The sequence below is a fragment of the Lemur catta genome, chromosome 4 (genome assembly GCF_020740605.2).
Source record: "Lemur catta isolate mLemCat1 chromosome 4, mLemCat1.pri, whole genome shotgun sequence".
NCBI classification, from domain to species: domain Eukaryota; kingdom Metazoa; phylum Chordata; class Mammalia; order Primates; family Lemuridae; genus Lemur; species Lemur catta.
In genome coordinates this window covers 50146661-50161729 of record NC_059131.1, presented here as the reverse complement: position 1 = coordinate 50161729, position 15069 = coordinate 50146661, and the positions used below count along the sequence as shown (strand labels likewise).

At 41.7% G+C, this 15069-nt stretch overlaps 1 long non-coding RNA gene and 1 pseudogene across 6 annotated transcripts in view; both read left to right on the top strand.

Moving 5' to 3' along the window:
- LOC123636984 overlaps nucleotides 1–15069 on the top strand; it is a 46228-nt gene that overhangs the window by 25059 nt on the left and 6100 nt on the right. For 5 of the 6 annotated variants that reach the window (XR_006734722.1, XR_006734725.1, XR_006734724.1 and 2 more), the window contains one exon: nucleotides 4736–4805. The exons of the other annotated variant lie outside the window; for it this stretch is intronic. This is a non-coding gene — a long non-coding RNA (uncharacterized LOC123636984). The remainder of the gene's footprint in view (nucleotides 1–4735; nucleotides 4806–15069) is intronic. 6 annotated transcript variants of the gene reach the window in all.
- Nucleotides 11357–12543, top strand: LOC123636983 (annotated as a pseudogene).

The window sequence follows — 15069 nt, the reverse complement described above, 5'->3', positions numbered from 1 at the left end:
ATTTCTTTCTATTTTTAGTAGAGATGGGGTCTCACTCTTGCTGAGGTTGGTCTCAAACTCTGATCCTGCCTTGGCCTCCCACAGTGCTAGGATTACAGACATGAGCCACCATGCCTGGCCTAGCTTTTTGAAAGATAGTTTTGCTGCACATAAGATTCTTGGTTGCCACTTTCAGCAATTTGAATATGTCATTCCACTGCCTTCTGACTTCCTTTATTTCGGATGAGAAGTTGGTTGGGTTTTTTTTTGTTTTGACACAGAGTCTCGCTCTGTCACCCTGGCTAGAGTGTCGTGGCATCAGCCTAGTTTACACCAACCTCCAACTCCTGGGCTCAAGCGATCCTCCTGCCTCAGCCTCCCAAGTAGCTGGGACTACAGGCACGTGCCACGCCACCTGGCTAATTTTTTCTGTTTTTAGTAGACATGGGGTCTCACTCTTGCTCAGGCTGGTCTCAAACTCCTGACTTAAGGGATCCTCCCACCTCGGCCTCCCAGAGTGCTAGAATTACAGGTGTGACCTGCTATTCTCGGCTGAGAAGTTGGTTGTTAATCATTCTTCTAGTTGCTTTTTATTGTTGTTATTGCTTTCAAGATTTTTTCTTTGTCTTTCAGCAATTTTACTACTAGGTGTTTGGATATGGATCTCTTTATATTTATCCTACTTGGAGTTCATTGAGCTTTTTGGATGTGAAAAGTTGGGTTTTTTTTTTTTTTGCTATTATTTATTTAAATAAGCATTCTGGCCTTTAGTTTTTCTCTTGTCCTTCCTAAAATCCGATAATTCAAATATTTCCTTTTTTGATGCTATACCATAAATCACATAAGTTTGCTTTATTCCTTTTCATTTTTTTCTTTTTTCCTCTGACCGTATATTTTCAAATAATCTGTCTTAGAATTCATGGATTCTTTCTTTTGCTTAATCAATTATTTTGTTGGTGCCCTTTATTGCATTTTTCATTTCATTCATTGTATTTATCAGCCCCAGTGTTTTGTGTTTTGTGTTTGTTCATTTGTTTGTTTGTTTTAGTATTTTCAATCTCTGTTAAATTTCTCATTTTGGTCACTGGTTGTTTTTAGGATTTCATTATTTTATTTTATATTTTCTGTTATTCTTAGTGATGAGGTCTCACTCTGTTGCCCAGGCTGAAGTGCAGTGGCACGATCATAGCTCACTGCAGTCTCAAATTCCTGGGCTCAAGTGATCCTCCCACCTTAGCCTCCTGAGTAGCTGAGTCTATAGGCACATACCACTATGCCCAGCTAATTTTTAAATTTTTTTGGTAGAAACAGGGTCTTGCTATGTTGCCCAGGCTAATTTTGAACTCCTGGCCTCAAATGTTCCTCCTGCCTTGGCTTCCCAAAATTACTGGAATTACAGGTGTGAGTCACTGCATGCAGCATTGTTTTCCTTATTTCATTGAATTGCTTCTCTGTATTGGCTGAGCTTGTTTTGAATTATTTGTTTGGCAGTTAATAAATCTGTTGAGGGTTAAGGTTGAGACATGAGAACCCCAGGAGTGGGACAGGACTTTGCCAAAGAGCGACCTGTGGACATGTCAGTTCACTGAGCAAAAGCTGCTCGACCTTAAGGGGAACATTCCACTAATTGGGTATGTCTGCAAATGGACCCCACCTCGAAGCCTGAGGGCCACAGCCTGGATGTCTGCAAACGGACCTGGGGTCCCCAAGGTGCAGAGAATGATCAAAGGATGTCAGCCCAGCAGATAAGAGCAGTTTGCTATTCTAAGCCTGAAGCAATGTTCCTATCTCTCTCCTGACTTCATGTCTCAGTAGATGAGGAACTGGATAAAGTAGAAAGAAGTACGGGGCCTCTTTGTTCCAGTTTAGATTATACATTTTACTGCTGACTCATGATTTTATCTTTAACTTGTGTATGCTTAGCTAGTTTATTGTTACTTTGGGGGATCTTGAAACTTAAACTCATGATATGTACATGTAAATCGGTGACTGATAATAATTGTTTGCTGAAAGAATAAATACTAATGTGGGACTTCACTTGTGGCCTCCTGGCACACGGGAATGCTGGAGGACCCCTGATTTCCCCTTCACTTTAATATATACTTTGTCTCTGCCTCTTTTATTTCCAATCTCTTGCGACGTTCCTGCCTGGGACCCGATTTGTTGGGAGAGTTGCGAACTCCTGGCATAAATCTTCATTACTTTAGGGTCAGTTACTGGTACTTTATTTTGTTTCTTTGGTGGTGTCGTGTTTCCCTGATTGTTCTTGATCCTTGTAGTTATGCACTTAAAGAAGCAGGGACTTATTGCAGTCTTTGCAGACTGGCTTTGCCTGGAAAAGCCTTTCACCAGGCTTGCTACTCAGATAAGCTGGCCTGGGGCCTGGGTCAGCCCATGAATATGCTTGGTAGCTGGGTCTGGGGGTTAGGCCTGGAGACTGGATCCATTGGGGTGGACCTGTTGATTGGGCATGAAGCCTGGTTCCACAGGGGCTGACTTAGCACCAGAGTCAGCCTTGAGCCCAAGGGATAGGATGGCTCATACTGGGATGGGCTTGGTGCCTGGGCCTGCAAGGGTGGTCCTAGAACCTTAGTCTATGGGGACCAGCCTGGTACTGGCATCTTCTGGGGTTGGCCTGGACTCTGAGTCTTCTGGAGCAGGCCTGCACACTGGGGCCAGTGGGCATTGAGGCCATAGGGACCAGCCTAGAGCCTAGGGCTGGCCTGGTGCTGGGGCACATATACAGCCTGGATACACAGGGGCCAGTCTAGAGTCTTGGATTGTGAGTGCTAGCCTGATGTGATCAGGGCTGGCCTGGAGCCTGAGTCCATGGCTGCCATTCTGGAGGTTGGGTGGGCAGGTATTGGCCTGGAGGCTAGGTCTGTGAGGACTAGCCTGAGTCCTGGGGCCTTAGTGGCCTGAGTCCTGGGGTCTTAGGGACCAGCCTATAAACCTGGGTCTATAACAATGGTCTTGGAGTCTGGGCTGGGGGAGCTGGCTCAGCACTGATTTCTACTAGGATGGGCTTGTACCCTATGTCTGCTGGAATGTGGGGCTGCATGGACCAACCTGGCACTGGGCAGGCCTAGAGCCTGTGTCCGTGGGTATTAGCCTGGTACCTGAAGCCAGGGCTGCTGATCTGGCACTAGGGTGGGCCTTAAGTCTGATGCTGTGTGGGTGAACTGGCCCTGGGCTGGTCTGGAACATGGAGCAGGCCTGAAGCCTGGAGCTATAGGGGCTAGCCTGGCACTGGGTGGGCCTAGAACCTATATCTGCAGGGAAGAGACATAGATAGAGGCTAGGTCCTTGGGTGCTGGCCTGATGACTAGGGCTGTGGGGGCTGGCTTGGTGATTGAATCTGCCAAGCAGGCCTGAAGCCTGGGGCTGCAGGATCTGGCCTGGCACTGGGGGAAGCCTGGAGTCTCAGTCTGTAGTTACTACCCTAGAATCTGGGGCCATGTGGGCCTTATCACTGCATTTTACTGGGGTAAGCCTGGTGTTGGGGGTCCAAGGCTAAGTTGGGTGCTCACTTCCCTCTCCTTCCTCTGAATAGAGGGTATCTCCATGCTGTGCTAACTGGGGTTGGAGAAGGGGTGATACAGGTAATATAAAACTATCCTTCCTGCCCTTTTCAGTGTGTCTGTTCTTATTTCAGTCAGCATCCAGGGGCTGTCATCTTTCATCTGGTGTCATTAGCTCCTGTGAAGGTATTTTCATGCATGGGTAGCTGTTCAAATTGATGTTTCTATGGAGAATGAGTGCTGGAACATCCTATTCTGCCATCTTGCTGATGTCCACACTCCCTTTCTTCATAGAAGGGAAAGATGTTTGAGCAGGTGAGAGGAACAAGAACATAGGGCACTGTCCTGAAGCCCACGTGGATGCCCTCCAAAGAATCTCTTTGTATTGAACTGTATGAAATGTGAATTAGTAGCAACCACAATCAGTTCACTTTAATGAATTATTAGTTATCTCCTTACATTTTAGTCTTCATCTTGAGGATTTAGCCTTTAGTAGCACAGGCATGTACAAAAGAAGGGAAAGAGTATTTCTTCGTAATCTTGGAAAACATACAAACTATACTAATTCTTACTTTCCTGAATGTTGGCCAACAATTAATAATTCAGGACATCCAAATACAGACAACACCAAAAACATATTTGACCATTCTCCTGTTTAAAAATGTAAAGCATGTTAAAGTAGAGGTGGCAGAATTTGTTCATGTGGAGTGTGAGAGAAAATAGAAGGATGACTTGATGGCTCTAGGCCTGAGCAACTGGAAGGATGAAGTTGTCATAAAATGAAGCAAGCAATTCTGCAGGGGCTGCAAGTTTTGGGAAAGGGGCTTATTAGGGATATTTTTGAAATTAATACTTCAGACTAGTGTCTTAATCAGAACTCTACACTCTTACCTCATTTGAACCTTCTGCCTGTCTCCCAGCTCTGACCTGCTTCAGGCTGGGAGGCCAACAGTCGGGAAAAGGGCATGGTCAGCTTCTGGGTCTCTTCTCCATTGTGGTTGTCCTCTTCCCCAGCCTTACCACATCTTCAGTTCCTCTTCTGGGACAGGGAGAGAGGGAAAGATCGTACTGACCGGCACCCTGTGAAAGTGCCCTCTAGGAGATGGAGATCCCAGGGCTGATCCTTCCCTGAGTCCCTCAGAAATCCCTATGTTAAGCTCTCTGGTGACGGGTCCCAAGACTCTGGCAATGCCACCTCTGACTGCCATTTTTGACTGCTCCCTGTTGTCTTTTAGGCCACCTCACTGTTGGGATCCCACGGCCTCTCCAAGGAAGGATCCAAGAGGGACCCAGGATCCACATTTGGTCCGTGAGAACCACCCATGCTTTGCCCTGTCCTCAGAGGGAGTATAGTCCACATCTAGTGCAGCCCTCTCTACTCTGCCACCACTGGCCACTTTGGCCTAGAGAATTTTTTCAGAACTTATCTCTGTGTCACACATACTCCTAGAAACTCAGGTCAAACTTTCCAAGAGATTCTGTTGAGGTCCCCTCTGTTGATTGACTGAGGTGAGAGGACATACACACCAGAATATAATATGAAACAAAACAAAAACCTAACAATACCAAGTGTTAGCAAATATGTGAAACAAATTATCATATACTGCTGGTGGGAATGCCTCTTTGGAAAATCTTTGGCAGAATCTACTTAAAGTGACCAGTTAATTTCATACCTAGTGATATACTCACCACACACACACACACACACACACACACACACACACACACACACACACACACACACACATACATTTTTTAAATGGAGTTTTTTAAAAAAGAATGAACTACTATCACAATATGGGTAAATTTCACAGGCATGTATTAAGTCAAGGAGGCAAAATACAAGAGTTCATACTGCTTGATTCCATTTATATGACATTCAAGAACAAGCAAAACAAATGTATGCTGTTAGAAGTCAGGATAGTGGGGTAAGTAGCGAGTGGGTGAGAGAGGTTTCTGGGAGGTCTGCTGGAATAGTCTATATTTTAATCTAGGTGATTATATTCATAATGTAATGGGTTTATACATTTCTAAAATTTGATATAGCTGTACAGTTAAGATTTGTGCATTTTATTACATGTATGTTATACTTCACTAAGAAAGTACAAACAAAATTTATGGAGAAACTTGTTTTCTCCCACCTATTTATGCATTGCATTTTCATTGTTTGATAACATGAGCCAGCGATTTTTTACAAAGGGTGCTTTAGCTGTGAGGACTTTTTGAGCCAAAAACTGGCAGAGGTGTTTCAAAAAGTGAAAATGTATGTCTAAATAAAAATAATCCTCTTCTTTTGCTGCCTGTGACTAGTTCTTGCAGTGCTTTTCAGGGTTCCACTTAATCCAGCCATTTGGCTTCCTGGGCTTCTACCAGAATTTACCAGCAGGGGTCAGCCTGTACAAAACTCAGAAGCTTGAGCCTTCTGTGAATTGGAACTTTCTTTCCCAGTTCAATCAAGCCGTCCCGGCCTTTTAGTTTTCTCACTTCATGTCTCCAGCCACACTTTCCTCTGCTCTGTTACCACCACCCACTCCTGTGATCACAACATAGACCAGAAACTTCACTGCCTTCCTCACTCACTCAAACACCCTCTCCTTTCTTTCCATGTTCTCAAATAACCCTCCAGCAACACTCCTTTCACCTTACCAAGCCATTCAGTCCAATGACCTGCTATTTTCTGTCCATCGTGCAGTCTCCTCCTCTCTTCACTGTCCCCATCTCTCTCTCTCTTTCTCTCTGTTTTTCCTTTTAGAGATGGAGGTCTCTCGTCTCTCTCGGTCACCCAGGCTGGAGTACAGTGGCGTGATGATAGCTCACTGTAGCGTCAAACTCCTTGGTTTAAGTGATCCTCCTGCCTCAGCCTCCCAAGTAGCTGGGAATACAGACACACACCACAAAGTCTAGCTAATATTTTTTATTTTTTTAGAGATGGGTCTCGCTATGTTGCCCAGGCTGGTCTCAAACCCTTGACCTCAAGCGATCCTCTTGCCTCAGCCTCCCAAGTTGATAGGGTTCCATGCCAGGCTTGTCCCTCTGTTATATAAGCAGTACCAAGCACTTTCTAGGTTCCTAGTAGACCCTCAGTAAGTGTTTGTTGAATTAGAATATCAATCTAGACTTTGACTTCACCAAGACAGGAGACAGGTATGGTGCCCTTTATTGCTTTAGAAAGATAATAATTATCTTCCATTTCCCACTGGAGGTAAAAAAAAAATCATAACAGCAATTTATATTTGTATAGTATTTGTCTTTTCAAAGTAATTTAACATCATTATCATAATAATAAAGATATGTAAAAATAGGTTACATAGATAAGTGTTATTCCCATTTGATAGATGAAAAAGATAAGACACAAAGAGAGTTGAGTTGACTAAAATGTCAGAGTAAGGACTAAAGCCAATGCCTCTAGCCTACCCATTTGTGTATCTTTTTTTTTTTTTAGACAAGGTCTCCTTCTGTCGCCCAGACCAGAGTGTAGTAACCTCATCACAGCTCACTGCAACCTCAAACTCCTGGGCTCAAGCGATCCTCCTGCCTCAGCCTCCAGAGTAGCTGGGACTACAGGTGCACACCATCACGCCAGGATGATTTTCCTATTTTTTTGTAGAGATGGGGGTCTCACTCTTGCTTAGGCTGGTCTCAAACTCCTGGCCTCAAGCAGTCCTCCTGCCTCGGCCTCCCAAAGTGCTAGGATTATAGGCGTGAGCCACTACGTTCAACCCATTTGTACATCTTAACTAATATATGTAAATGTTCTGTCTCTTGATCAAACTTGCAGTTGAGAGGATAGCTTAATAGCTAAATATTCAGAGCCTAGGGACAGACTGTGAAGGTTCCAAACTCAGCTCCATTACTTAACTTGCTTTGTGATGTTGCACAAGTTACTTAACTTCCCTGACCTTTAGTTTCTCCACTTTTAAAGTAGGAGTAATGAACCTATTTGAGGGGGTTGTAGTGAGGTTATAAAGATATATATCTTTATATCTTTAAAGTCTCATTACTATATTTAAAGATGATATAAAGATATATAAATACATATGTGTTTATATATCTTCATATATATAAAAGATACATACCCACACAGTGCTAAGCATGGTACGTGGAAGCACTCAATCAAAGTGAGTTATTATTTGTGGAAGTCTTTTGAGAATAATGATTATGTTTCACGTTCTTGTGTAACTCTAACAATTAGCACAATGCCTTTTACAGCGATGTTTAATACAAATGTCTGAGACAACGATCTGGCAACATTGGGATTTCTGTTTTCTTGAATTTATCCTTATCTGTGAATACTGTTGCCTTGAGGAGTGAAAAAAGAAGTGTAATACGTACTCGATGTGACCATTCTCATGAGTATACCCTTTAAGACCTGATAATGAGGAGCAGACTTGTAGACGCCTGTTCTGTATTAGTTCTCTCATTTTAGAGTCCATTTTCCTGTTCTTCCTTGAAAAGTGTAATTGATATAATTTGCCTCAAACCCTTTATTCTGGAATGGGTTATATACCATGGCATGGCAGTTACTGTGAATTGCCTCAATAAGGCATTGAACATTAATGAGGTAGTCTCCACTCCCATAGGATAGGATAGAAAATTATACAGTAAGATGCAAACTAGGTAGGCCAGTTCTCTTTAAAGAAGTTTATCAGAATGGACAAATCACATGCCATGTGAAAATCCCTTTTTGCAAGACAAAGTGATAATTTAAAATAAACCTACAAGAGAGAAGTAAATGCCGTAGCATTTTATTTAATATGCTTCGTCCTTTTAAAAATACCTTATGCTGTAATAAAAGTTTGTTTAAAAGTACAATAAAAGCATTCTTCCTTATTCCATTTACTTTACAGAATTTAGTAAACTATTAGCAGCATAGAACAGAGTGGTCTCCGTTTTAATGTTCAAGGATCCAAAGTAATGAGACTTTCAGTTTTAGTTGAAAGTCTACAAAGTTTTTGCTTGTACCCATAGTCCATTTTTAATAAATGTTTGATTCTTTCCTTTTACTTAGTTTTCAAAATAATGAATTGGTTCTCTAGCATTCTGCAAAGATGATCAATGAGATTTTTTAAAGTATAATTTTGGACTTAATATTTATACATATTTAATGTATTTTAATTTATTATAGCTATAATAGTGGAATAGTTGGGTTATTGGCAAGTGCATGTTTATGAGAAACTGACAAATCAATAAGAAAAAGACAGGCAGTCCTACAGAAGAATAGCAGAAAAGCTTGAACAGATGTTGCAAAAGAAGAGACCCAAATGGTCAATAAATACGCAAACTCATGTTCAATTTCTTCATTTATCAGGGGAAAGCAAATTAAAATTACAATGTGATATATTATAAAATTACAGTGCAATATATTACATACCCACCAGAATAAGTTAAAAAGATGGAAAATGCCAAGCATTGGTGAGAAAATGGAACCACCAGAAAGAACTCTCATACACTGCTGCTGTTGAGCAATAGGTATCCGACATACAAAAGTGCTTTCTTTATGATTTTATTTACATAAAGTACAAAAGCCAGTCAAAACCAATCTATGAGTTTAAAGTCAGCATAAAGGTTATCTCTGTGAAGGGGGGGAGGGTAGTGATTAAAAGGGAACTTGAGAAAGATTTTAGAATAGTGGTAATGTAGGCCGGGCGCGGTGGCTCACGCCTGTAATCCTAGCACTCTGGGAGGCCGAGGCGGGTGGATCGCTCGAGGTCAGGAGTTCGAGACCAGCCTGAGCAAGAGTGAGACCCCATCTCTACTAAAAATAGAAAGAAATTATCTGGCCAACTAAAACATATATAGAAAAAGTTAGCCGGGCATGGTGGCGCATGCCTGTAGTCCCAGCTACTTGGGAGGCTGAGGCAGGAGGCTCGCTTAAGCCCAGGAGTTTGAGGTTGCTGTGAGCTAGGCTGACGCCACGGCACTCACTCTAGCCCGGGCAACAAAGTGACACTCTGTCTCAAAAAAAAAAAAAAAAAAAAAAGAATAGTGGTAATGTAGTGTTTCTGGATCTGGGTGCTGATGACACAGTTGGGTTCAGTTCATCACAATTCACCAAGGTCTATACTTACGATGTGTGCAATTTTATGTATGTATAGTATACCTCAATAAAAAATTTTTAAAACCCTACAATGTGATACTACTACATGCCCACCAGAATGGCTAAAATAAAAAAGATACAAAATATAGTTGTCCCTTTGTATCTGTGGAGGACTGGTCCCAGGACTTCCCTTGGGTACCAAAATCCGCAGATGCTCAAGTATCATTTTATATCAGTACCATTTTATATATATATAAATATATAGTACTTACATATAAGCTATACACATTCTCTATAATTTTAATCATCTCTAGATATCTTATTATACCCAGTGCAATGTAAATGCTATGTAAATAGTTATTATACTATTTTTTGTATTATTTTTTATTGTGTTTTTTTTCCAAATATTTTCCATCTGGGGTTGGTTGAATCCATGGATGTGGAACTCTCAGATATAGACAGCTGACTCTACTAAGTATTGGTGAAGATATACAGCAACAAGAATGTGCATAGCTACAGTCCCTTTGGAAAACTGGCCATATCCACTAACACTAAAAATATATATACATATGTGTATATGTACATGTAATTTTATGTATATAAAATTGTATATCAGGTATACATGTCCATAGAAATGAGTATATATGGTTTAAGAATGTTCCAAGCAGCAATATCCATAAATAACCTGAACTAGAAACTGCCCAAATGTCCATCAGTGGTAGAGTGGATAAATAAATTGTGGTATACACACATGGTGAAATGCTATGTATCAATGAGAATGAACAAACTACAACTTCATGCAACAACATAGATGAACTTCACAAAGTTAAAGTTGAGAAACTAGGTATCAAAACACATGATTCCATTTATATAAAGTTTGAAAATAGGCAAAACTAATCTACTATGTCAGAAGAGAGGATATGACTAACTATGGGGGGTTTTGTGACTGGTACGGGTGACAAGTGGACTCCTGGGGTTGTGACAATGTTCTGTTTTATAATCTGTGAGCATTACACAAGTGTGCACTTTGAGAAAATTCACCAAGCAGAATAGCAATGACCTGTACTGTGCACTTTTCTGTATGTATATTTCAACAAAAATTCACATTAAAAATGCCCCCAGATCTGAGATCCAATCTGATTTAAACATTACTCAAATGCGATCTTGTTTCTTTGGGTCACTTTTTTCTTCTTTTTTTTTTTTCTCTTTCAGAGTTATCAAAAGATCATTATACTATCAAAAAGGGAAGTTCTTTGTTGCTCCTTGCAGCACTGTGAACATAATGTACACGTATGTTCTATAACAGTCCAGTGACACGGCATTGAGCTACATCATCCATGAGTAATAGCTAACTAGTTTGAAAAATAGACTAAAATTCAGGGTTGCAGTAGCATATGGCTTTTACCCGAGTTAGATAAATCATTAACCCAGGCACTCTGTGGTCCCGGGTATTTGACTAACCTTGAAAACCAAGCCAGGGAGCAGAAGTAAAGAGGCCGTGGCTGCCTTCCTCCCTGAAGGGGAGGAGACGAAGCTGGTGAGGAGTTCCAAGCACCACATATCCCCAGGCCAGCTTTGGTTCTGGTCTTTTCTCTGATCTATAAGGGAGGAGATATCTTCAAGGAAGGATTTTAAATGACTGTAAGGAGTCCAACTAACATATCCTTTCCCCCCTCAATCAACCCATGAGAACATTTCAGGAGAGGTGGAATGGGCTGTTGGTTTATCTGCTACCAAATGGTAAGAAATAATCTCATGAAAGTTTACATTTTATCTTTTTTCGAAATGAACTTTTCCCTTTTCTGCCTCCACTGCCGCCATGGCACCCCTGAAAAAGCTTGTGGCAAAGCGGGGCAAAAAAAGAAGCAGGTTCTGAAGTTTACTTTTGATTGCAGCCACCCTGCAGAAGATGGAACCATGGATGCTGCTCATTTTGAGCAGTTTTTGCAAGAGAAAATCAAAGTGAACGGAAAAGCTGGGAATCTCAGGGGAGGAGTTGTGACCATCGAGAGGAGCAAGAGCAAGATCACTGTCACTTCTGAGGTGCCTTTTTCTAACAGGCATTTGAAATACCTCACTGAAAAATACTTGAAGAAGAATAATCTACGTGATTGGTTTTGTGTAGTTGCTAACAGCAAAGAGAGTTATGAATTACCTTACTTCCAAGTTAACCAGGACGAAGATGAGGATTAAAATTCATTTATCTGGAATATTTTGTATGAGTTCTTAAATAAAACTTAGGAACCAAAAAAAGAAAAAAAAGAACTTTTCCCTCTCGTGGCTGACAGCAATTTCTGCATCAAGCAATGTGTTTGTCAGCAGCTGCAATTAATAAAATGGATCATTTAGTGATGCGAGCTTACTCAACCAGGAGGGGGCGAGCAGGAACAGTAAGCGTAGATTTTGCTTGTCTCGTATCTTCTGTCTGTGTCCCATTTGTGGCTGCCAGATTAAACTGCCTGAAGTGAGTTAGGGTGAGACTTCCTCAAAGACTTTGAGCCGCTCTCCACTGCTTAATAAGTTAAGTGCAAAGTCTGTACTCTCAGAAATTTAAACTTAGCTCAAGATAACTACAGTGTATTTTGGTCCCTGTTGTAAAAGTATGAAATCAGATACTGTAGATTATGTGTCATGGGGGCAATAGCAATTTTCTTGTTTAGCGACCTCATTTCCTCCATCTCCTGGCCGTTGTCAAAGGGTACATTGCTCTTGAGGGAGGATCTGACGAGAGCAAAGCAAAGAGAGCTTTGCATTGGTAAGTGCTGCATGCCCCAAATGGCTTTCTTGGGTATTTCAATTTAAGCAGTTATTTCCAGCTATTTCAATACTCATCCTTAGGCCTTGTTATATCCTGGAAAGAAACTAGAATATTTTCAAGGACTACCACATTTTTCAAGTACCACTGGAAAAAAAGTCACAGATTAACAGTCCTCATCTTGAGTGCTCCTGTCATCCCAGCCACTTGGGAGGCTGTTGCAGGAGGATTGCTTGAGCCCAGGATTTTAAGTCCAGTCTGGGCAACTTAGAGAGATCTCATCTCTAAAAAATAAAATAAAAATGCATATAAAAATCCCCACCTGATTTCATTTTATAAAGTGGTTACTATTTTTCTACTTCCTGTTAACAAAGTAGCAAATGAGAGGCTAGCTGCTGGACTAATGATTTGTAATGGTATATACATTTCTTTTTCATCAACTATATATGAAAAGTTTGAAGACAAAACTAGCTCCAACTTAGTTTTCCAACCTCATCTCTCCTATAGAGGAAACTCCCTACCCACTCTAGGGTATTTTTATATGTCCCATGCAGTGTCTGATATGGTGCTTTAACAAATAAATCTAAATACACAAAATAAAACATTAAAGGAAATATGAGAGAGTATCTGTATAACCTTGGGGTAGGGAGATCTTAAGTAATACAGAAAACCCAGACAAGTTAAAGAGAAAAGTAGACATGTTTGACTACATAAAAATTATTTTTTTTTGCAAGGCAAAAGATACCATAAACAACGTGAAAAGAAAAAGTTTGCAATAAATATAACAGAATATGGTAAACACCCTAATAAACAGAATCCTAAAATTATTAAACAAAGGACAACACAATAGAAAAATGGACCAGTAATATGAAAAGGAAATTCATAGAAGAGGAAATAGAAGAAGGTGCTCAGTCTCACTAGGAATCAGGAAAATGCAATGAATTCATGGATAGAAATATATTCATGTAGGCCAGGTGCAGTGGCTCATGCCTGTAATCCCAGTGCTTTGGGAGGCCAAGTCTGGAGGATTGCTTGTGGCCAGGAAGAGTTCAAGACCAGCCTGGGCAACATAGCGACAACTCGTCTCTAAAACAATTCCAGTGGATATGGGGTTAAAAAAAGAAAAAGAAAGAAAAAGAAATTAGTGGTGGCGCACTCCTGGCATCCCAGCTACTTGGGAGGCTGAGGTAGAAGGATCACTAGAGCTCAGGAGTTCAAGGTTACAATGAGCTATGATCATGCCACTGCACTCCAACCTGGGCAACAGAGCTAGACTCTGTCTCAAAAAAAAAAAAAAAAAAAAATAGGAAAGGAGCAAGGGAGGTGGAACCCAATTAATGTTAGGTCACCTGTCCCTGCAGGGGTGCTCACAAAATGGACACGTGGGCCTTTACAAAAAAACAGATGTTTTCAAATCTACTCTAGATGCTTTGTTACTAGGGAAGAGCCTGAGAAAAAGGGAAATGTCTCCATGCAACAGCAGCAAGGAGAACTCAGCATGTGGCCCAAACAAGGAAGAAAGTGTGCGTCTGACAAAGTTAGTTCATTCACTTATTCAGCCACTCAACCAGCATAAACTCCAGGCTCTGTGCTGGGGGTCAAGCACATGGCTGTAAGAGAAGCACAAAAACCCTCAGGTAAGCCACCTCCTGGGGCCAAGTCCTCCCCTGGTTGGGTGCTGCCACTTCAGAGGAAGGATGAGGCTGAGAAGGCTGTGCCGCCTCCAAATCTGCCTCTCAGCCCGCTAACAGTAACAACACTTTCGCTGTCCTGGCAATTCTCTACCTTCTGCCCACAGGGCTTGGCTTCTCCCATGCTCCCATCACCCCCACCGTCCCCCAACTACTAGGATACCCCTCAAACCACAATAGTCTGGAACAGTCCACATCCCAAGCTGAATTTTGCAAATAACCCTACAGGAGTGGGGCTGGGGTGGTGTGTAGGACTGGAAGAAGCAGGCAGAGGAGATGTGCTAGGCAGGGTGGGAGGAGGAGCACAAACCCTCCAATGCCCGTCCTCTCCAGACAGCAGTTTTGTGAAGTGGTTAACATCCTGGTACCAAAGGTCCAGATTGCCTGGGCTCAACATGGCTTTTCCACTTGAGGACCTGAGTGACCTCAGACCTCTTTAACCTCTCTGTACCTGTTTCCTCTTCCATAAAGCTGGAGGAATAGTTATTTCGTAAGGTTTTATTGTGAGAAATAAATTAAAGCCCTCAGAGCAGCAGCTCAGACATAGTAAGTGCTCTGTGTGTTAGCTACAAGTATTATTTGGGGGACCCTCTGCCACTAGGACAGTCAAGGTAGGCCTGCTCAGTTCTCTCAGTTCAATTCTACAGCTCTATTCCTGGTGGCCCGTGGGTAGCTCTTGGACAAAACTCAACATAATCTCCCAAGACTAACAACTGTTCTTAGCAACAACAGTTTAAATTCATATTAAGTGGAAAAAGGAAGTCTGCGTCAAAAGAACAAATCTGCAAAGGTTTCCCCAGCCCAATTGGGTTAGATAACCTCTGAGGTTATTATGCAGAGTGATTTCATTCCTCTTTTCTAAATGTCTTGCTTCCAGACTAGGCCCAGGGACCTGCCACTGCATTACAGAGCCCATTTCAGTGCCTTTCTTTCCAAAAAGATGCATCCCTTGGCAACCCTCCTAGAATGTGGAAGCAGCTCATTTTAAAATAGAACGCTTTTTTCTTTGCTCCTTCTACACTTAGTAGACAGTATACCAAGTGGAAAAATAGTCATCGTAGACCTTCCTCTCGTTTTCTTCCCTTC